The 23,206-nt window shown below is 44.3% G+C and overlaps 1 long non-coding RNA gene across 1 annotated transcript in view; it reads left to right on the top strand.

Annotated features, from left to right (window-relative positions):
• The window catches only part of LOC309330941, a 249,928-nt gene extending 228,196 nt beyond the window's left edge, over positions 1-21,732 (top strand). The window contains exon 3 of the long non-coding RNA XR_014151653.1: positions 21,670-21,732. This is a non-coding gene — a long non-coding RNA (uncharacterized lncRNA). The remainder of the gene's footprint in view (positions 1-21,669) is intronic.
• The last annotated feature ends 1,474 nt before the right edge of the window (positions 21,733-23,206 follow it).

The raw sequence follows: 23,206 nt of genomic DNA, 5'->3' as shown, positions 1-23,206 counted from the left end.
ATCAATTCTTCAGCAAGGGCCATGCCAATTAGTTTAGACCAGGGTTTCCAAAACCTCCAGCTGTTTTTGGACTACAATTCCCATCAACCCTGACCACTGTTCCTGCTAGCTAGGGATGATGGGAGTTGTAGTCCAAAAACACCTGGAGACCCAAGCTTGGGAAACCCTGATTTGGACACTACTGAGCTTGGTGAACCAGTGGTTTGGTTCAGTATTAAGCAGCTTCCTATGTTCCTAAGAAATCTTTTACACTCCTTCCCATGGAGGACAATGAGTGAGCAGTCTGGGTTGGGGAAGCCATTCCTGTACCTGGGAACTATTTCATTGCTCGGGGAGGTTTTCCCACCTCTTGGGGGCAGCTATGGATGGAGTTGAAGATTCTGGGTTGCAGCCCTGGTAGCCTTAGCAAGAGGTTGCTATAGCGTTTGAGTATAGTACACACTTGCCACCTGCAGTTTTTATTGGTGCTTACTATTAAAAATACATATTTTAAAAAAGAAATAAATATGCTGCTCAAGTTATTTGGATGCACCTCTTAGTCAATTAAAATGGTCTAATAATAATAATTAATAATTATTTATACCCCGCCCCATCTTGGCTGGGTTTTACAAGCCACTCTGGGCGGCTTCCAGCAAAACACAAAAATACAATAGTTCCAATAGATTGATTGCAGTAATTGCTTAGCTGATTAAAAGCTGCATCCTTGCTTTTTTATTTTTCATATAGTACACATATTAACATAATTCACACAGAGAAATACAAATCAACCTCCCTATTATTTCAGCATAATAATAATGCTGATAAAATCACATCAAACTTTTTTTTGTGTTTTAAAAGCAAGACTGTTTAAAAGAATGAAGAAAAAGTTGCTAGGCAGGAAGAAGAAAAATTAAACCTTTCCTTTTTGATCTCAGAAGCGACAAATTAATGCTATTGATTGAATAGCTTTCCTGACCAAAAATAGAAAAAAGGTGGTATCCTTTTGAGAATGTTATTGGGGTGAAGAATTGATCTTCTACTGTTTTGTTGTCCAGAATGACAGTCATTTATAAAAAGGCTGGTCATGACACACCTTTGCAGCCTTGACCGCTGCTTCTGTTAAAAAGAGAATATGGTGTTAACACCTTAGGACAGCTTCATGGGAGATGTAGTCTAAAACATCTGGAGGTCACCAAGGCAGGGTAGCAAGACCTCCAAAGTTGACCTGAAGTCTTCAGGCTTGCCTTGCCTCTTCCAGGGTTGCAGTGGGAGGGCTTGAATCTTCAGTTGTGGGGATGGGGGCAAGAGTGCCTTTGCATTTTATTTCTACCAGCTCCACCTGGTATGCAGGCTGAGACCCTACCTGCCCTAGACTGTCTCGCCGGAGTGGTGCATGCTCTAGTTATCTCCCGCTTGGACTACTGCAACATGCTCTATGTGGGGCTACATTTGAAAGTGACTCAGAAACTACAACTAATCCAGAATGCGGCAGCTAGATTGGTGACTGGGGGCAGCCGCGAGACCATATAACACCAGTCTTGAAAGACCTACATTGGCTCCCAGTATGTTTCCGAGCACAATTCAAAGTGTTGGTGCTGACCTTTAAAGCCCTAAATGGCCTCGGTCCAGTATATCTGAAGGAGCATCTCCACCCCCATCGTTCAACCGAGACACTGAGGTCCCTGGCATTGATGGTCAAAGACTCCCTGGAATGAATCACTGCCAGTCAGAGAAGACAACACTGCTTTTCAGGGACACAGTGCCTGAAGTGGCATAGGGAACTTGCTATGTAATACAGGGTTGAGATCATTTTAGCTCTAAGACACCAAGAAGTGATTCAAAATGCCAGGGGAAGCTGGTCTTAGTGTTGTCCTTTTAGAACTCAGCTGGGAGGAGGTTGAGGGGAAAAGTAGAATTAGTTGGTTCTGCCTGTCATTGGCTCCAGCGCCACCTACTGTTGGGCTCCCTGCCGTCAGCCCCACCAATCGCAACGGGCACAAGCCATCACTGAGAAATACTGAATTAGACTGCAGGGGTCAGCAAACTTTTGCAGCAGGGGGCCGGTCCACTGTCCCTCAGACCTTGTGGGAGGGCCAGACTATATTTTGAAGGAAAAAATTGAACGGATTCCTATGCCCCACAAATAACCCAGAGATGCATTTTAAATGAAAGGACACATTCTACTCATGTAAAAACATGCTGATTCCCGGACTGTCCATGGGCTGGATTGAGAAGGCGATTGGGCCGGATCCGTCCCCTGGGCCTTAATTTGCCAACCCATGGACTAGAGCAGTAGGAGGCAACCTATGGCCCAGGGGCCAGATCCAGCCCAATGCATCTCTGGGTTATTTGTGGGGCATAGGAATTCGTTCACCCCCCCCCAAAAAAAAAAATATAGTCCGGCCCACCACATGGTCTGAGGGATGGTGGACTGACCCACGGCTGAAAAAGGTTGCTGACCCCTGGACTAGAGGAACAACTGCCATTTTGACCAAAAGAAAAGAGGATGCCGGTTGTTCTATTCCTGGAAAAAACTAGAGTCTCTTAAACTTAATTCATAAACTCTGTCTAATGTTTAATGTTGCGATAATAAAAGGAGCAGGGTGGGTGTTAGGGTGAGGGATCCTGAAAACGAGATCTCCCTTCTCTCTGATTGCTCTGTAAAGAAAGGAAGAATTAAACTCTTGGCTTGGAGTCTGTTTAATGGACTGGGCAGCACAATTGGGTAATTCATCATCTAAAGGATATGAAACTCAATATTAGCATATAATGTAATAAACCCCTTTAAAAATTTGCATACAAGGTGATTGCATGTTGCATTTTAATTTAATTGGGTCCAATGAACCCTCACCCGTATTAGGTTTTTAAAAAATTAAATGATGGGATTTCGTATCGGTTTCATGGCAAAATAAATTCCAAGGAGAGGCTCTTCTGTTGGCAGATAGGAATTTTAGGTTTGCACATAATTATTTCTACCTGCCTATTAGCAAGTCGTTAATGTTCCATGGGCATAGTGCTTGTTTCCCTTCCACCCCCAGTTCCTACGTGTCTTTTATTTGTAATCGGAAAACCGTACAAAAGGTAATGATCTCAGCTTTTCCACAGCACCTTCGCACAAGAATTATGGTACATTAGCTTTAAGCAGTCAGCGATGTATAATTCATGGGGGCTCAGTGGGTTTTGCAAATCTCCTGGCTGTGTACAGCTGTTAATTTGCAGAGTTCGTTGGAAAACAAATTTCGGATGTGCTGCGGCTTGACGCTCAGTTTCCATTCCGATGGCAGCACAGTTGGAATTGAAAGATTCTATTTAGTTTACATTTAAAGGTGAACTTACTTAATTTGCACTTTTCAAAAAGCAACCCTGAAACACAGCCATCCTTCAAAATTTGCATTTCTCTGAATTTTGCAAGGACATTTTTTCCCTAGCAAAGTAACGTGTACCAAAAATGCATATCCTAGGGTAGTTTGCACAAAAGTACAAATATTAGTAATACTAACACACATAAATGTATTGTATCAAATAGCTCTGTTTAGAGTAGGTAAAGTCTTGATAACATAAAATGTTTTAAGTTTTTTGTATTAATCCAGTATATTTTCTTTTAATTTTTGAATGATTCTGTGTACAGTGCGGCAGCCTTTGGCTATGTGCAATAAAACTGACTGACTGTTACTGAAAAATGTTGACTTTGCAAAATGTTTCTATTAGGCAAAATTGCGTACAATTGTGTGTCTTAGGAGAAATTTGCACTAAAATGCTGATGAATTTTCATGGGGATTTTTAAAGTATGAATCGTGAACTTATGTGGGAAACTGAATGATTTCTCTCTTGTTAACACCAGCTTTTCCTTCACTCCTCATAAGAAATCTTTTAAGGCTGAGCTAGTATCTGCCCTAGCTTTTCATAGATTCTACTTAAATAACCAACAAAAACCTCTGACAGTATCTTTGATATCCCAAATTAATTGAAATGATTACTTTCTGTTGAAATAAACTCAAAGCATGTGCCTCACATCTGCTGTGCCATAGCTTGAAGTAAGGTTCAAAAGTGTAGCCTTTTAATATATCTCTATATATTTCTATATAAAGTATAAGGAGTGTGCTAGCCACTGTCTTTATTTATTCTCTTTTATGTGAATTAATACTGGAGAACCTCTTGAGAATATCAGAGGTTGCTGGATCAGGCCAATGGCCCATCTAGTCCAGCATTTTGTACTCACGGGGACCAACCAAATGCCTGCAGGAAACCCGCTAACAGGATTCGAACACAAGACCAGTCTCCCCTCCCCAACCATGGTGGCAGTGCAGCTTCAATGGCTAGCGGCTGTTCCTTCTCCTCTTCCTTCTCCTGCCACCACAACCATCCAAGGGGCTGCTTTCCCCCTCCTTCCCCTCCGCGGTAGGAAGAGGATGAGAACGAGCCAGTCACTGAAATTGTGCGTGGCCCTGATATTTTTGAATACTGGGGGGCGGGCAAAAGGGTTGGGTCCCTAGTAGGCTGTGATAGTCCTCTCCTCCATATGGACTATTGGCCTGATCCAGTAGGCTCTTCTTATGCTGTTATTTATTTTTCTAAGGCTAGGGATGTCCCCTCCCTGATACTTGAGAGTGCAACATTTGCTTGTAGAGCCAAATGTACCGTTACTGGGAAAGAGCAATATCTCAGTGCCTCCAGATGGCACCGGATTCAATGCCCACCATCTTCAAGTAAGGCAGGAAGAGATCCTTTCCTGAAACTTTGGAGAGCCATTGCCCATCCATATGGAGTTACCTGGATGCAACCATCTGAAACCGTCAGGTAGCTTTCACTGTTCCTATGTTCTACGTATATGGAAATTATTACAGTCATACCTTGGATCTCAAACGCCTTGGCTGCCAAACAACGATCGAAACCTGGAAGTGAGTCTTCTGGTTTTCGAATGATTTTCGGAAGCTGAACGTCCGGCGCAGCCTCCGATTGGTTGCAGGACACTCCCGAAGCCAATTGGAATCCATGCCTTGGTTTTCGAATGATTCTGGGAGTCGAACGGACTCCCAGAACACCTTCTGTTCAAGAATCAAGGTACGACTGCAGTTCAAATCTATAAAATGGAACAAGATTTTATATTCCACTTCATAATAATAGGAATAATACAAATCTATAGATAACAAAAATCCTTAGCATTTGCTTGTGAAGGAAACTAGCAAGCTCCCTTAGTCAGCGAATGAGTCACTGGCTTTCTGGTAATTTTTCTAGACTTTTTGCATCTACTGCATCTAATTGTTATTCGTTTTTTAAAAAAGCAAAATCATTTTTAATTTGCAGCAGTCTTCCCCCTCCCCAGTCACCATAGGGTGCTAAATGTACATTATCAGTTACAAGCATACATTTATGGAAGGGGTTCAATTTAGAAAATGGTGCTTAACGTTTTGAAGCGATTCATTACGAACCAGTCTGGAATCCTGAGCAATAATTCATTCCTTAAGCACACAGCAAACCACTGGCATCTGATGGATGGAAGTCAGTGGGGTGGCCATGCTCTGGGAATTGATCCAATGGGGGCAGAAGCGGCTGGCGACTTCTGAACAACCTCCGTTGGTATTGCTGCTGGAGGCAAATTCACAGTGTATCTGCTTTCAACCCTTGACATCTTCCCTGGAGGAAGAACTGTGAGGGGAGAGACTCCACCAGGCAAGGCCTTCTTCCACCTGCCTTGCCCCACCCTCCAGTCTCTGCTTCTCAATTTGTATTGTATTATTTTATGCAATGTGGCTTACCATTGTTTCATTGATTGTAGTTTAATAATAATAATAATAATTTTTTTTTTTTAATTTATATCCCGCCCGCCCCAGCCGAAGCTGGGCTCAGAGTGGCCAACAACAGTAAAATAATGCCACATTCTAAAATTAATTCATTATAAAATCAGTTCAAATCAAATTAATGGCAACCATTGGGCTAGAGTTCTGTGAGGATTGCCAGAGGAGGGGGTCAGGCTATGCCTTGGTGAAAGGCCTGGTGGAACAGCTCTGTCTTGCAGGCCCTGCGGAAAGATGTCAAGTCCCACAGGGCCCATGTCTCTTGTGACAGAGCATTCCACCAGATCGGAGTTTCGAAATTATTTATTGTAATTGTTAAGAGTGGGTTTCTGTTTAACTTTTATATGCGGATATTATTATTCTATACTATTGTAATGATTGTTGAATGTTACTTTCTTTGATGTATGTCAGGGAACTGCCATCGGCTCAGGGGCGAGAGGGGAAAAGGCGGATGGATTACAGAGAGGCCCCAAAGATCGTGGGAAGCAGCACTTCCTCAGCGGAGGAAGGAAGCTACACCTCTAGTGGGGAGGAGATGCAGGGCTCAGAGGATGCAAGGCAGTGCCAGGACACCTTGCCTGAGCAAAGCAGGGAGGAGGGAGGTCCCCCTTTACCCACGCCTTCCTTGTGCAGTAGGCTTCCGTGCAGAGAGGGGAGGCGCAGACTGGGCGTCAAGAAACTACTCTGCTGGGGAAGATTTAAGGACCGCCCACTCTCAGATTCTGCCAGTGAATGAGCAAGACATGGAATAGAGGCGCTCTGCATTGTAAAGGTTTTTTTTAGCACCAATAAGAAAGCTTTAGAACAGACTAGTGAGGCATCTTGCCTGATTGCTCTCGAGCAACCGCCCAATACCCTTAACAATGTAGATTGCTTATTTTAAAGCTGTTTTATTATCACATTTTTGTATTGTATTAGATTGCTATAAGGTGTACATTATTTGTTTCTTCAGCTTGTAAACCACCTTGAGTATTGCAAGATAGAAAGGTGGTATACAAATTAAAAGTGCTGCTGCTGCTGATGATGATGATGATGAAGGAGATACACTCAGGCAGCTGGCTCTAGTAAGCCATAGAGGAGTAGCCATGACAGGTTGGGGGATCTCCTCCACAACCATCCAGCTCCTTTGCTGCCCACTGCTTCTCATCCTCCACTTCTGAGTTTGAAACGGTTTTGTAGGCGAGATGGACAAGGTGGCGGCTAAGGAGCTGCTCTGCCCTGGCTGTTCCTCCACAACTCCCCTGAGCTGTTGTTCATGAGCCGTGTTCAGTTGTCCTGGAAGGGATAATTGGATCGGGAAGAAGGGGGAAAAGGTCCTGAAGAGCTAGACAGCAGAGATCTTGGGAAGGGTTTCAGCAGGTTCAGACAGGCTTCATCAGGTCCCTGAGATGTCTCAGTTTTGGCAGAGGGAGAGGTGGTAAATCCTGGATCTGGATCCAGTGAAAAACTTCTGGGAAATGATATATAATGAGATGAAAATTTTTACTTGGCATTGTAGGAGATGACATAAATAGACAGGATTGTAAGTTGTTCTTATATGCAATGACAGCAGCAGGAATATTATTGCCATAAAAATGGAAGCAAGAAGAATTACAGACGAAAGAAGAATGGAGGAAGAAATTGATGGACTATGCAGAGTTAGATAAATTAACAGGAAGGATTCGAAACCTGCGGGACCAGAGATTCTCAGAAGACTGGAGTAAATTTATGAACTATTTGAAAAGCATTTGTGATGAACAGATTACGCTAGTAGGGTTGCAAGAAGTTTTGTAAGGTGAATTATTTGAAATATTGCAAGAAAGACTATGAGGAGAATTATTAGTTAAGGATAACTAAATGTAATATAGAAATTAAGAAATGCATAACAAGTGATAGAGAATGGAAAATCATCAGAGGTGTTGACGGAAGTCTAAAATATTGTATAAGATGAGAAGTTGTGTTGTGTGACTGTTGGAATTGATACGTTAAAAAATTAATAAAAATGTGTGTGTGTGTCTGGATCTGTATCCTGGGGAGGGGCTGTTAGAGAAATCAATGAAGTTTGGCTTCAGGATTAAGGATGACCGACTTTGCTCTGGTCAACAGTTGAAGTGTGGCTATAACACTTCAATCTCCCAGGACATTCTATACAAGATCTCAAAGTAGCTGTTCTATTACAAAGGAATTTCAGAAATAGACTGGAAAGAGAAGCTGCTGAATTGCAACTTATTACCAAACTTAAAACCATGGAGAGACCTGGTCTGAACAAAGACATTGGATTCTTATCTCATTATACATGACAAAGCCATTTTTCACCTTCTCACCCCTTGCTTTTTCCTGTAAGACCTATTGCAGTCGTTAAGAGTCGTCAACAGGCTCATCACAGCTATCTGCCAATCACCCAATCCCACCACCCTTCTGAGTAATACCCCTCCCCACCTTCTCACTATATAGAAGGGTCTGGTGACTTCTGTTTCAGTGTATCTGAAGAAGTCTGCATGCACACGAAAGCTCATACCAAGAACTTAGTTGGTCTTTAAGGTGCTACTGGAAGGAATTTATTTATTTTGTTTTGACTATGGCAGACCAACACGGCTACCTATCTGTAGAAGGATAGGGGCGTGAGGGGGGCTCTAGTTTCATTTTGCTCTAGCTCCTGAAGATGTGCAAAGATGTTCTAACATGTTCAATAATCACAGGCTGTGAGCAGAGCAAAATAATTGCTAGACGAGCAGATTTTAAAAGGGCAAGCCTATTTTAGTCAATTGTTGGAATCTTCTTGCAACTTTTGCCGTTTTTCACTTTTGCACATTCAAGGAAGCAGCTCGCGTGCTTGTTGCGTGTCGCCTGCCATGTAGACATTTTGCACTTTGTGCAATGTTCAGAGCCCCTCATGGCACAGATGGGCAAGGTGACTTCTTCTGGTGGGCATATCAGAAAAGGAAAGCTATGCCACTGGCCCTTGTTTCAGGTGATTATCTTATAGTCTAAACATTGTGCCTGCCCCTCCTCAAGAGCAAGGTGTAGGGGAGGTGTCACTCATTGACTCAACATCTTAGCTTGCTTGGCCATTCACATGTACCATACCGACTTGAGCATTAAAGCTTGTGGCAGAAGCCATAACTTGATTCTGAGTTCTTCAACCCATGAGAGACCAGGGAAGCCACACATTGCCTCCCACCTCTGCTGCTGCGATGGTCTAGAACAGGGGTCAGCAAACTTTTTCAGCAGGGTGCAGGTCCACTGTCCCTCAGACCTTGTGGGGGGTGGACGGACTATATTTTGAAATTAAAAATAAAAATGAATGAATTCCTATGCCCCACAAATAACCCAGAGATGCATTTTAAATAAAAGGACACATTCTACTCATGTAAAAACACACTGATTTCCGGACTGTCTGCGGGCCGGATTGAGAAGGTGATTGGGCTGGATCCGGCCCCCGGGCCTTAATTTGCCTACCCATGGTCTAGAAGCTTTCACAAGGCTGTCATTGCACTGCAGTTCACAGCGCCATGTGTTGGCAGGTGGCTGTACAAACTGCAGCGTGACGACAGCCTTAGGAAAATATACTATAGGAGAGAGGTAATTTATGTGGCTAGTAACCATTGATTAGCTTATCTTTTGCAGATTTGTCCAATCCTCTCTTAAAGTAAGCACAGTTTCGAGGCAGGAAATATAGATGTGGAATCTTCACTAGTATTTTTCAGTGGGTGTGAATAACTGATCTATGAAGAATGCAAGTGCCACTTATTCTGTATCCATTATAACACTCATTTAGTTCCTGGCTGCATTCCATTGTCCGGATAGTCTTTTGAATATGTTTCTATGCAATGTATTGTCCTGCGTGTGTGTGTTTTCTGGATCAATAAAGTGTTTTTAGGGGATAGCTAATCTAATTCTCTCTGTGTGTGGCTCCGGCTTCTTACGAAGTAGGCCCAAAGCAAATAGACTTTTTCTTTTCTTTTTGTATTCGTAGTGCATTACATCTGCAATACAAAGAAGAAAAATTGTACTTATGACAAACACTAAAAGCTCTATTTAAAAGATAAAAAGTATTTAGGATCATACTGATCTGAGAAATCACAGTACCAATAGCAAAGAAATTGTTTCCATGTCTTCTCAATGACATTATGTATACCAGTAATTTCATACATTGCAATTTTTCCATTTAAAAATCTTCCTGTTAGGTTTTTAATATATAACAATATAGCCAACAATTACACAGCTCTCTCACTATCTCTCTAATGAAATCATATGTTTAATTTCACTGATGTCTTTTATGCATTGCAATTTTCTGAGTTTCTGTAAACAGGGAAAAGTTGCAAAGGGAATGATTACATACTGTAGCTGTTACCTGGCAGAGGAAAAGAAAATAATGGAAAACTACATACAGTATTCCAGTTTTCTATAGGCTTCTGATATTTATTGCAGCCTTTGATGGAGGCATTTAATGAGTGTTGAGAGATGTCTAGATGTGGGAGTCAGATGGGCAGGTGACCCTCCTCTTAACTTCTTCCTCCGAAGAAAAGTATTTTATTTTTAATTTCATTCATTGCCTCTTCTAAGGGGATACTCCTGATTTGTGTTTATGTGTGAGGGAGGAGATAATTAGCCAGTTGGGCTTGATTCAGAACTCTGCAGGAGTGAAGCATGCTATGACCCACATCCAGGTAGTTTTTGCTTGGTAGTGAAATATGCTAGTTAAACTATTATAGTCTGTTCTCCATAAGTGCAGAAACAGCTCAAGGTAACTCCTTTGGATGGACATGCATAAGAAAAGGAAAATTGGGCATTTCCCATATCCCTATGAGCAGGAAACCAGCAAGGGTGGTGAACCTTTGGCCCTCCAGATGCTGCCAACTGCAATTCATATCATCCCTGTTGAGAGCCACTGTGGTGTAGTGGTTGAGAGCAGTGGACTCGTAATCTGGGGAACCGGGTTCGTGTCTCCGCTCCTGCACATGCAGCTGCTGGGTGACCTTGGGCTAGTCTCACTTCTCTGAAGTCTCTCAGCCCCACTCACCTCGCAGAGTGTTTGTTGTGGGGGAGGAAGGGAAAAAAGAAGAAGAAGAGGAGGAGCTTGGATTTGATATCCCACTTTATCACTACCCAAAGGAGTCTCAAAGCGGCTAACATTCTCCTTTCCCTTCGTCCCCCACAACAAACACTCTGTGAGGTGAGTGGGGCTGAGAGACTTCAGAGAAGTGTGACTGGCCCAAGGTCACCCAGCAGCTGCATGTGGAGGAGCGGAGACACGAACCCGGTCCCCCAGATTACAAGACTACCGCTCTTAACCACTACACCACACTGGCGTAGAATGGGAGAATGTTAGCCGCTTTGAGACTCTTTCGAGTAGTGATAAAGGATATCAAATCCAAACTCTTCTTCTTCTTCTTCTGTTCATATGTAATGAACAAACTATGTATGTAATGTCAAACTATGGTTAGCCATGAATGTCCAAGCCTGCTGGCACTCGCAACAAAACTGATGGTGACTTTCGGCCTCCTCTAGCCCTTCTGCTGCTGTTCTACCCAGAGCTAAACCACAATTTGGCTTATCATTACATCTGGTTTCCCGCGGGCAAACCATGAGCAATAAACCAAAAACAAACCATTGCTACGGCTTGCGGTTTGTCTGGGGCACCAGCACTTTGACTTGTGCTTGGAAATGGGCTGGAAGCCAGGGGAGTTATTACCATCCCAACAAGATATGTTTCCATCAATCGACCCCCAGGCAACCACCGGGTGGCTGTATTTTGAACTAGGTGTAGTGTTGAAACAGTCTTCAAAAGCAGTAGCTTGTACAACACAGCATAGGAGTCAACCCTAGATTTCCCCAAAGTTATGGATAACTGTGGCCAAATCCTCTCTTTTGAACGATGAAGAATTTGAGCAGAGTATTGGGTCTTTGTAGCTATCACAAGCAGAGGCAAAAGCATCTGGTTGGCCACTATGGATAGTAATAATAATAATAATAATAATAATAATAATAATAATAATAATAATTTATTTATACCCAGCCCATCTCGCTGAGCTTCCCCAGCCACTCTGGGCGGCTTCCAACAAAATATTAAAATACAGTAATGCATCAAACATTAAAAGCTTCCCTAAACAGGGCTGCCTTCAGATGTCTTCTAAAAGTCTGCTAGTTGTGGTCTACATGACATATGTCATGTTCTGCACAAGATGGGGGCCTTCTTTTCTCATGAATTTTGGCTGTTTGAGTGATTTTGATCCAGCAAAATTTTATTGCCAGAAAATATTTCTTCACATTCATTGCTAGAGATGGTTGTCACCAAGGATGGCTTAATTGTGCCTCTCCTTTTCATTTCTCTTAATGCTTGAAGGTATGCTTCAGTTGCCTGAGTGTTACAAAAGAAAGAGCCCCAGAAACTATACAGGAGTATGATTAGGGTAATTAGTTACAAGTGACAGAGAACAAGCAATTAGAAAAGCCATTACACTTTTTTCCCCCAATCCTTTTTTCACATTCACCTTTCATCTGAGAGCTGTAAGATATTTGATTAAAACCCCTGATAAAAGTATATCATTGGAAAGAGAGCTATGTTTTACAATGAAGACATCACCTTGCCAACAAAGGTCCATATAGTTGAAGCCATGGTTTTCCAAGTAGTGATGTATGGAAGTGAGAGCTGGACCATAAAGAAGGCTGATTGCCGAAGAATTGATGCTTTTGAATTATGGTGCTGGAGGAGACTCTTGAGAGTCCCATGGACTGCAAGAAGATCAAACCTATCCATTCTTAAGGAAATCAGCCCTGAGTGCTCACTGGAAGGACAGATCCTGAAGCTGAGGCTCCAATACTTTGGCTACCTCATGAGAAGAGAAGACTCCCTGGAAAAGACCCTGATGTTGGGAAAGATGGAGGGCACAAGGAGAAGGGGACAACAGAGGACGAGATGGTTGGACAGTGTTCTCAAAGATAGAAACATGAGTTTGACCAAACTGCAGGAGGTCGTGGAAGACAGGAGTGCCTGGCATGCTCTGGTCCAGGGGGTCACGAAGAGTCAGACACCACTAAATGACTAAACAACAACAGTTTGGGTTTTATTACATGTTAGGCACACAGCATCTCCTCCCCTTTTCTATTTTGCTCTGGTTCAGGTCATCAAAATGGACAGCAGCCAGGAATGGAAAAGAAAAGGGCACAGTATAATCAGCTTCATGCAATGTGGGAATCTCAACCAAATCATACATGACAGATGGCCACCCAACTTCTGCTTAAAAACCTCCAAGGAAGGAGAGTCCGTCACTTCTCATTCGAGTTTGTTCCACTGCCAAACAGTAGACGTTCTTCCTGATGTTTAGTCTGAATCTCCTTTCTTGAATCTATACGTTTTGGAGGAGCAGAAAACAAACTTGCTCTATCTTCCATGTGACAGCCCTTTAGATATTTGAAGATGGCTGGCCTAACTCCTCTTAGTCTCCTCTTTTCCAGGCTAAACATACACACTTCCCTCAACCATTCCTCATAAGGTTTGGTTTCCGGATCCTTGTTCAGCTTGGTTGCCCTCCTCTGCACACATTCCAGCTCGGCAATATCCTACTTGAACTGTGACACCCAGACCTGGACACACTACTCTTGGTGTGGCCTGAGGAAGGCAGAATCGAGCAATTCTATGACTTCCTTTGATTGGGAGACTAGACTTCTGTTGGTGCAGCCTACTACAACACTAGATATTAATGCTGTATCACACTATTGACTCATGTTCAGCTCGTGGTCTACTAAGACCCCTAGATCCTTCTCCCATGTACTACTGACAAGCCAGGTGTCCCCCCAGCTTCCATTTGTGCAGCTGGTTCTTCCTGTCTAAGTGTAGAACCTTACCTTTGACCCTGTTGAAATTCTTTTTGTTAGTTTTTGCCCAGTTCTCCAATCCCTTTAGGGCCATCTTGAATTTTGTCCTCAGCAGCATTGCCTACCCCCACCCAGTTTGGCTAGCCTTCTCCTTTGTGAATCTGTCTAATCCTATCTTAAAGCCATTCAATTTGGTGAGCATCAGTGCACCTTGCAAGGTGGTGAATTTTATAATTTAACTCTTACACCTTTTAACACTGTTGGAAATATACTTTTTGGGGGGGGGGGGTCTGTCCTAAATCCTCCAACATACAGCTTCATTGGATGTCACTGACTTCTTCTTCTTTTTTCATTTTTCCCCATTTTAATATTATTTATTGATTAAAAAATTGCATGTCTATGCAAACATTATGTACTATCTCTTAACAGTTAGAAAAAAGAAAATTATATAAAATAGAAAATTTATAAAGAAAGAAAAAAATTAAAAATAAAGAAGTAACAAAGAATTAAAAAAGACAAGAATTAAAAAAGACTTTTACATAGTAAAAGTACTCGTCAACACAACCCTTCCCACCCTTCTCATTATACTGTTTGCTATATTTTAATGTTATATTTTAATATTTTAATGTTCCATTATTTTAATGTTGTATTTTATTTTTGTTTTTAAGTTGTAATCATTCATCTTGTTTTTATTATTGTTTGTAAGCCGCTCTGAGCCCGGCCTTGGCTGGGGAGGGCAGGGTATAAATAAATAATAATAATAATAATAATAATAATAATAATAATAATAATAATTATAACATTCTTTTTTACACAGGTTTCCATTATATATTATCATTTCTTTCTGCTTTGTATACATTCCTTTGATCTTTTTCTTTACAAATATCACTCAATTTCTGCTAACATGGAGTTATTTGTACAATAACGTTTTACATAATTCTTCAATATTATCCATTCTCTACTTGTTTTTTGTTTCGATATTCCTCTAACTGATCCCGTCAGTTCTGCTAATTGTAGATATTCTAACATGAGTATCTGCCAATCTGTAATCTCTGAGAGCGTTTCATTTTTCCAATTCCTTGCTATAAGGGATGTCACTGACTTCTAATGTTAAGAGAGAAGGCTATCAGTGTCTACTAGCGATGGTGGCCATGCTCTGCTTCCACAGTTGGAGGCGGTGATGCGTCTGAATACCAGTTGTTGGAAACCGCAGAAGGGGAAAGTGCTTCTTGTGCTCAGGTTCTGCTTGCATGTTTACCACAGGCATCTGGTGGGCAACTGTGAAAACAGAGGGTGCTGAAGTAGATGGGCCATTCTCAGCCTTCTCTTCTCAAGGCTAAACAAACCCAACTCCCTCCATCATCTCTAATATGGCTCGGTTTCCAAAGACTTTAGCATCCCTTTATCTTTTCTTCTGCCATTTCGATCTTCTTTCTTTGGCGATCACTCATAGCCAAATAATAATAATAATAATAATAATAATAATAATAATAATAATAATAATTGATTATTTATAGCCTGCCCATCTGGCTGGGCCTCCCCAGCCACTCTGGGCGGCTTCCAACACAATAGTAAAATACAGTAATGTATCAAACATTAATAATAATAATAATAATAATAAAAATAATAATAATAATAATAATAATAATAAATTATTTATATCCTGCCCTCCCCAGCCGAAGCCGGGCTCAGGGCGGCTAACAACACTAAAATAGTGCAACATTCTAAAAACATTATAAAAATTAATTAAAATCAAAATTGATGCAACCATAAACTAAAGTTCTGTAAAGATTGCCAAAGGAGGGAGTCAGGCTGCGCCCTGACCAAAGGCCTGGTGGAACAGCTCTGTCTTGCAGGCCCTGCGGAAAGATGTCAAGTCCTGCAGGGCCCTTGTCTCTTGTGTCAGAGCGTTCCACCAGGTTGGAGCCGCAGCCAAGAAAGCCCTGGCTCTAGTTGAGGCCAGCCTAATCTCTCGGTGGCCTGGGACCTTCAAGATGTTTTTATTTCAAGACCGTAAGTTCCTCTGTGGGGCATACCAGGAGAGGCGGTCCCGTAGGTATGAGGGTCCTAGGCGTATAGGGCTTTGAAGGTTAAAACCAGCACCAGCACCTTAAACCTGATCCTGTACTCCACCGGGAGCCAGTGCAGCTGGTATAGCACCGGATGAATGTGATCTCGCAGCAGTAAGGAGTCTCGCCGCGGCATTCTGCACCCGCTGGAGTTTCTGGGTCAGTCTCAAGGGCAGTCCCACGTAGAGCGAGTTACAATAATCCAGTCTGGAGGTGACCGTCGCGTGGATCACAGTGGCTAGGTCAGGGCGAGAGAGGTAAGGAGCCAACTGCTTAGCTTGGCGGAGATGAAAAAATGCCGCCTTTGTTATAGCTGCAGTCTGCGTCTCCATGGAGAGGGAGGTATCGAAGGTGACACCCAAACTCTTAACGGACGGTGCTGGCACTAATTGTACCCCCGCAAGAGATGGGAGTTGCCCCCTCAGTCCCATATCGTCCCGTCCCAGCCAGAGAACCTCTGTCTTCGAGGGATTTAACTTCAACCGGCTCCCACGTAACCATCCAGCCACAGCTTCCAAGCATCTGATCAGTGTGTCTGGGGCCGAGTTAGGATGGCCATCCATCAACAGATAGAGTTGGGTGTCATCAGCATACTGATGGCAGCCCAGCCCAAAACTCCGGACAAGCTGGGTGAGGGGGCGCATAAAGATGTTAAAAAGCATCGGGGAGAGTATTGCACCCTGGGGCGCGATGACAATTCCCCCCCAAGCGCCACCCTCTGTCCCCGACCAGAGAGAAACGAGCGCAGCCATTGAAGGACTGTGCCCTGGATCCCCACGTCGGCAAGTCCAGGAGTTCGTGATCGACCATGTCGAAGGCTGCTGACAGGTCTAGAAGAATCAGCAGCCCTGACCCGCCTCGATCCAGCTGCCTGCAGAGATAATCCGTTAGGGCGACCAGAGCCGTCTCGGTCCCATGACCAGCGCGGAAGCCGGACTGGAATGGATCCAGAGCCGATGTTTCATCCAGAAACCTACTAAGCTATTCAGCAACTGCTCTCTCAATCACCTTACCCAGGAATGGAAGATTCGAGACCGGGCGGTAATTGGATAGATCTAAGGGATCTAATGATGTTTTCTTTAAGAGCGGGTGCACCACTGCCTCCTTCAGTTCCCCTGGGAATATCCCGGTGCCAAGGGACAAAATGATGATATCCCCCAGGGGGGCCCGCACCTCGTCTGGACACGCTCTAATCAGCCAAGACAGGCACGGGTCGAGATGACAAGTGGTGGGCTTTCCAGCTCGGAGGAGTCTGTCCACATCAGCTAGGGATATCCGGTCAAAGTGGCCCAATACTGGACCTGAGGACAGTCGAGGGGCCTCCAGTTCCTTTATTGTATCCAAATTGGCAGGGAGGTCATGGCGGAGCAACAGGACCTTCTCCGCAAAAAAGCTCGCAAATGCCTCACAGCTATGTGTCAAATTGTTGTTTAAATTTGGCTGTCCTTCAAGGGACGTTAAAGACCGAATTATACTAAATAATTGCGCTGGGCGAGAGCTAGCGGATGCAATGGAGGCCGAGAAGTAGGACTTCTTAGCGGCCTTCACTGCCATCTCGTAGGTTTTCATAAAAACCCTATAAGATGTTCTTGAAGCTCCGTCACGGGCACCCTGCCATACTCGCTCTAGCCGTCTGAGGTCCCGCTTCATTTTCCGGAGCTCCTCGGTAAACCAGGGAGCCCGGTTTCTGCGGGGTCGCAGAGGGCGCTTAGGTGCGATCTCATTGATGGCTGTCAGGAGCTGGGTATTCCAGCCCTCAACAAGCTCAGTCAATGAGTCGCCAGGGGGAGCAAGGTCCCGCAAGGCTTGACGGAATCTATCAGGGTCCATCAGCTTCTGCGGGCGAGCCCAAATCGGCTCGCCACCTAAGCAGGGTGGCGGTGGAACATCAATCCTGGCTTTCAGAGCGTAGTGATCAGACCATGGCACCTTCATCGAAGGAAACATTATCACATCTATACCGACGCCAAAGATCAAATCCAGTGTGTGGCCTGCTTGATGTGTGGGGCCCGAAACAAACTGGGAGAGCCCTAGTGTCACCATGGAAGACACCAGGTCCAGAGCCTGTGAGGAGGGAGTGGCATCAGCATGGATGTTGAAGTCCCCCAATACCAATAGGTTAGGGAACTCCAAGGCCCAGCCGGCCACCACCTCCAGGAGGCCTGACAGGGTGGCTGCTGGTGCGCTAGGTGGCCGGTACACCAGCCAGACAGCCAAGCTCACCTCGGAGCCCCACACTAGGCCAACACATCCAATGCTGGGATCGATGGTGATGGTAGAGCCCTGAAAGAACAATCTTCCCGGATTAAAAATGCCACCCCTCCCCCCCTGCCCCACAGTCCGCGACTGGTGCAGGACAGAGAAACCCGGGGGCGCCATCTCTCGTAAAGTGACAGTTTCCCCTTCGCACACCCAGGTCTCCGTCACACAAGCCAGGTTGACCCCCTGCGAGGTGAAGAAATCTCGCAGGGTGGCGGTTTTGTTGCCTATAGACCTGGCATTGCACAACACCAGTGACAGAGGTGAGTAATCCTTGCTCACCCTACCCTCGTCTCTCAGGATGGGGCGCAGATTGGAAGGGGTATGAGCATATCCGTATCTCGATCCCCTTCGCCTATGACATCTGCCCCCACCGCCATACCTCCCTCACCCCTCCACGGTAGGAATCCCAAGCCTCATACTCGCCTCCATTTACAAAATATAAAAGCAAAACAAACAAACAAAAAACAACAACAATTACACCAAAACAAAACCAATCCCCACCCCACTCAACAACCATCCCACCCCAACCCAAAATAACAAAACAAAATAAAAATACATGAATAAAAACCACCGTTTATGGTGGTACAACAAAATAAAAAGTAAAAACACTTTTAAAACACTTTAAAATATATAAAAACATTTTTAACATTTGCTGCAGCAGCACCAGTGCCCTTAAAGTTGTGGTGGTGGTGAATGTGGGCTCCGCCCCCTGGCCTGGTGGAGTGGGCTTGCAGGGGGAAGAGTCCTCCCCACAAACTCAAGGCAAAGCGGCAGCAGCAATGTCCCAAGGCCTCCTTAGAGCCTTATATGCTGAGGTGGAGTATGGGGCCCGCCCCCAGGCCCAAGCCTAAAGAGGGCTGGCTTCAGATGTCTTCTAAAAATCTGGTAGTTCTTATTCTCTTTGACATCTGGTGGGAGGCCATTCCACAGGGTGGGTGCCACTACCGAGAAGGCCCCCTGCTTGGTTCCTTCTAACTTCACTTCTCGCAGCGAGGGAATCACCAGAAGGCCCTCGGCGCTGGACCTCAGTGGCCGGGTAGAATGATGGGGATGGAGATGCTCCTTCAGATATACTGGACCAAGGCCGTATAGGGCTTTAAAGGTCAGCACCAACACTTTGAATTGTGCTCAGAAACGTACTGGGAGCCAATGTAGGTCTTTCAAGACCGGTGTTATGTGGTCTCGGCGGCCACTCCCTGTCATCAGTCTAGCTGCCGCATTCTGGATTAGTTGTAGTTTCTGGGTCACCTTCAAAGGTAGCCCCACATAGTAAAATTGTCTTCCATAAACACAGTTTTAACAGTGGGTCTGTAGGTGATTGTGGAGGCCAATTCTGGATCCACATGTCCTTCCGAACTTAAAAATAGAAAGTGTAATGCTGGTGGTCAACAAAAGATATTTAAAGACTCTCTCAAGGCAAATCTAAAAAAATGTAGTATAAACACGGACAACTGGGAAACAGTGGCCTGCGAGTGCTCCAGTTGGAGAACAGCCTTTACCAAAGGTGTCATTGGCTTTGAAGATTCTCGAACTCAAGACACAAGGGTGAAACGTGCTAAGAGGAAGGCACGCTTGGCAAACCCTCACCATGATCAGCTCCTTCCTGGACACCTATGTCCCCACTGTATCACTTTGATTTCCCACCTTTGGCTGCAATGACATCATTACCACTTACAATTCCCTTTCTAGGGACCTTTTCGATAAACCTTTTGATGTTGGTGAAACCAACACGAAGACTGCGGTTATCAAAAGCAAAGGTTGTGTGTATAGAAGGGAGAAGAGAGGGGAGAGAAAAGGAAGAATGCCCCCCATGATTCAGAGGCTGACGAGTGTATTAAACGTTGGTGTTTATATAGTGATTTTGAGAATGCACATAGGCTGTTGCGATGGGTAGAAGGACCAGAAAGATGAACGGAATCAAAAGGAACATTAAGTGAATCTGAAGGCTAATGAGATTTCCCTCCAAACTTGTTCCAACATCAGAGAACTCCATTCTTTGCTGTAGAAGGAAATTATGCGGAGACATTTCAGAGAGGTTCCTAGTAGAAGAGACAGTTTGATTGCTGGACATGTTCCTCAGCCAGGGCATCAAGATCGTTTAGCCTTTTCATTGGCAATATGTGTCAATTATACCTTTCCCTTAAATTCTGAGAAGGCTCTTTTTCACTTCGTTTGTCTGCTCCCCTCCGATGATGTGCTGGGAAGCTAGAGTAGTTCAGGGGGGAAGTTACACTCAGTGCTGACTGGCAAAGCACTCATTACAGCTCGATTAGGCATTGCCCAAGGGTGGCTTGTGGCCTGGGCTTCTTCATTAAGAAACCACCCCAGACTCTGCAACCCAAGCCAATGATCGCAGACATGGCAAGGTGGATTGACTGAGTGAAGTGTTCTAACTTGAGATGGATTTGCAAGTGTTTTATGTTAGTTTTATTTCCCTGGATTTCCACCGGGATCAGCCTTGCCGAGGCCTGGCGATTATCGGTTTGCAGTGATGTGGAGGTGGGCTTTTTCACTGGTGTCGCTATTGTTATGGAAAGCTCTCCCTGCCGAAATACAAGAGAAAGCACATCTGTATTGGCATTCTGCCAGCTTTTGAAAGCACACCTGCTTGTATGGGCATTCCCTTAATCTCTTGACCTGAGCATCCTGTTTTAATTGCTGTGTTGTTCTAATGGACCTGTTTCATTGCAAATTTTAAAAGACAGATGTTTACAGCCGTACCTCAGAAGTCGAACGGAATCCGTTCCGGAAGTCTGTTCGACTTCCAAAACATTCGGAAACTAAGGCGTGGCTTCTGATTGGCTGCAGGAAGCTCCTGCATCCAGTCAGAAGCTGTGGAAGCTGAGCCGGACATTTGGGTTCCAAAGAATGTTCACAAACTGGAACACTCACTTCCGGGTTTGTGGCGTTCAGGAGCCAAAACATTCGACTCATAAGGCGTTCCAGAACCAAGGTACGACTGTATTTTTTAATGCCTGTGTAACTGATTTTTATGCTTGTAAATAACTTAGAAGTCTATTTTGGCATTGGCTAGTATATATCGTATTTTTCGCTCTATAAGACGCACCAGACCATAAGACGCACCTAGTTTATGGAGGAGGAAAACAAGAAAAAAAATATTCTGAATCCCAGAAGCCAGAACAGCAAGAGGGATTGCTGCACAGCAAAAGCAGCAATCCCTCTTGCTGTTCTGGCTCCTGGGATAGCTGCGCAGCCTGCATTCACTCCATAAGACGCACACACATTTCCCCTTTTCAGGAGGGAAAAAGTGAGTCTTATAGAGCAAAAAATACGGTATATATATATATATATATAGAGAGAGAGAGAGAGAGAGAGAGAGAATGGCTTGTTTGTTTACATGCTCACACACTCCTCTCCTGGGTAAGCAAGGAACATTATCAGAAGGACACCTTCTAGGCAGGCATAAATAGTCAAGGAACGTACCAGGCAGGGCTGGTGAAAGGTGTGACCTCCAAGAGTCCAAAGGGTCAAATAGACAGACCTGGAGGGCAACATTTGGCCTCTGTGCCTGACGCTCCCTATCCTGGACCACACTGGTTCTTAACCTGTGAGAAATCTCCCCAGCATCCAGGATGGGCACAATGAAAGAAATCCTTTGTTCTATCTCTCCCACGCAGCGTTGTGGTTTTGTTTTTCTGTGAAAGTTATGCTAAAAGCTTAGGATCTTCTATTGTGGAACTTTTGTAAACATATTCATTCCCTTTGCGTTGTTGTGTTATTGAAGGTGTCTTTCTTTTCCTTGACAGTTTTCATCAAGCTAGGAATTCCCTGGGCTTAATATCAAGCAGGAGGATTCAGCTATGAGAAGAGCCTTCATAGAATCATAGAGTTGGAAGTGACCACAAGGGCCATTGAGTCCAACCCCCTGCCAAGCAGGAAACATCAGAAAAGAGGTATTGAATTCCTGCACTTGATTCCATTCTCTGTTCCTCCTGTGATGCTCTGTTCCTTTGATATTACATAAAAAACCCTTTTTTAAATTCACAGACGTCCTTGCTGCTTCCTGTGTTCCGATTAATTCTTGCTGTAATTAATTGGATTCCCCATTTGCTGCTAATCATCAGCCTGAAATGTGTGGTGTGTGTTGCTGCTGCTGATTCTCCATTGTGAATGGAAGGCTGGGATGGGCTGAGATGGAAGGGCCGGGCCTGAGAGCTTTGAGATATAATGTCAGAAACTTGACTTTTCCAGCAGGACTGGAAACTCGCTGCTAAGTCTGCTGGGTGGCTGTGAAATGGGAACAAGGCAAAACAAGCTTTTTGCTAGCAAAATTAGCATCCCAAAGTACTTCAAGCTTCACTTTTCCCTGCCATTCGTGGGGAAGGGCTGTCTATTGCTCAGTGATAGAACTTCTACCTTGCTGGAGAGTAATCGTCTTCTCTCCTTGGTGATCCCTCGTAGCTGAGTAAGATTGTCTTCCATAAACACAGTTTTAAAAGTGAGTCTGTAAGTGACTGTGGAGGCCAGTTCTGGATCCACATGTCCTTCCACAGTGGGGACAGAGGTTTCCAGTCAGGAGCTGATCACGGTGAGGGTTTGCCAAGTGTGCCTTCCTCTTAGCACGTTTCTCCCTTGTGTCCTGAGTTCAAGCGTCTTTGAAGCCCACGACACCTTTGGTAAAGGCTGTTCTCCAATTGGAGCGCTAGCAGGTCAGTGTTTCCCTATTGTCGGTGTTTATACTATACAGTGGTGCCTCGCAAGACGAAATTAATCTGTTCCTCGAGTCTCTTCGTCTAGCGGTTTTTTCGTCTTGCGAAGCAAGTCCATTGACGGCTTAGCGGGTTAGCGCTTTTAGCGGCTTTTAGTGGCTTATCGGTTTAGCGGATAAGCAGATAAGCGGCTTAGCGGCTTAGAAAAGGGGGGGGGGGAGGAAAAAAAACCCCGCAGGAACTCGCAAGACATTTTCGTCTTGCGAAGCAAGCCCATAGGGAAATTCGTTTTGCGAAGCGCCTCCAAAACGGAAAACCCTTTCGTCTAGCGGGTTTTCCGTCTTGCGAGGCATTCGTCTTGCGGGGCACCACTGTATTTTTAAATATTTGCCTTGAGAGAGTCTTTGAACCTCTTTTGTTGACCACCAGCATCGCACTTTCCATTTTTAAATTCGGAATAGAGTAGTTGCTTTGGAAGACAATAATTGGGCATCCAACATTGGTGATCTTTGCTTCTTCTAGTACACTGGCATTAGTTCACCTGTCTTCCCAGGTGATGTGTAATATTTTTCGGAGACACCGTTGATGGAATCTTTCAAGGAGTTGGTCCACGTTTCACAAGCATACAATAGTA

The sequence above is a fragment of the Podarcis erhardii genome, assembly GCF_964252035.2.
Source record: "Podarcis erhardii genome assembly, chromosome: 15".
In the NCBI taxonomy this organism is placed as follows: domain Eukaryota; kingdom Metazoa; phylum Chordata; class Lepidosauria; order Squamata; family Lacertidae; genus Podarcis; species Podarcis erhardii.
This window is presented reverse-complemented; position numbering and strand designations above follow the sequence as displayed.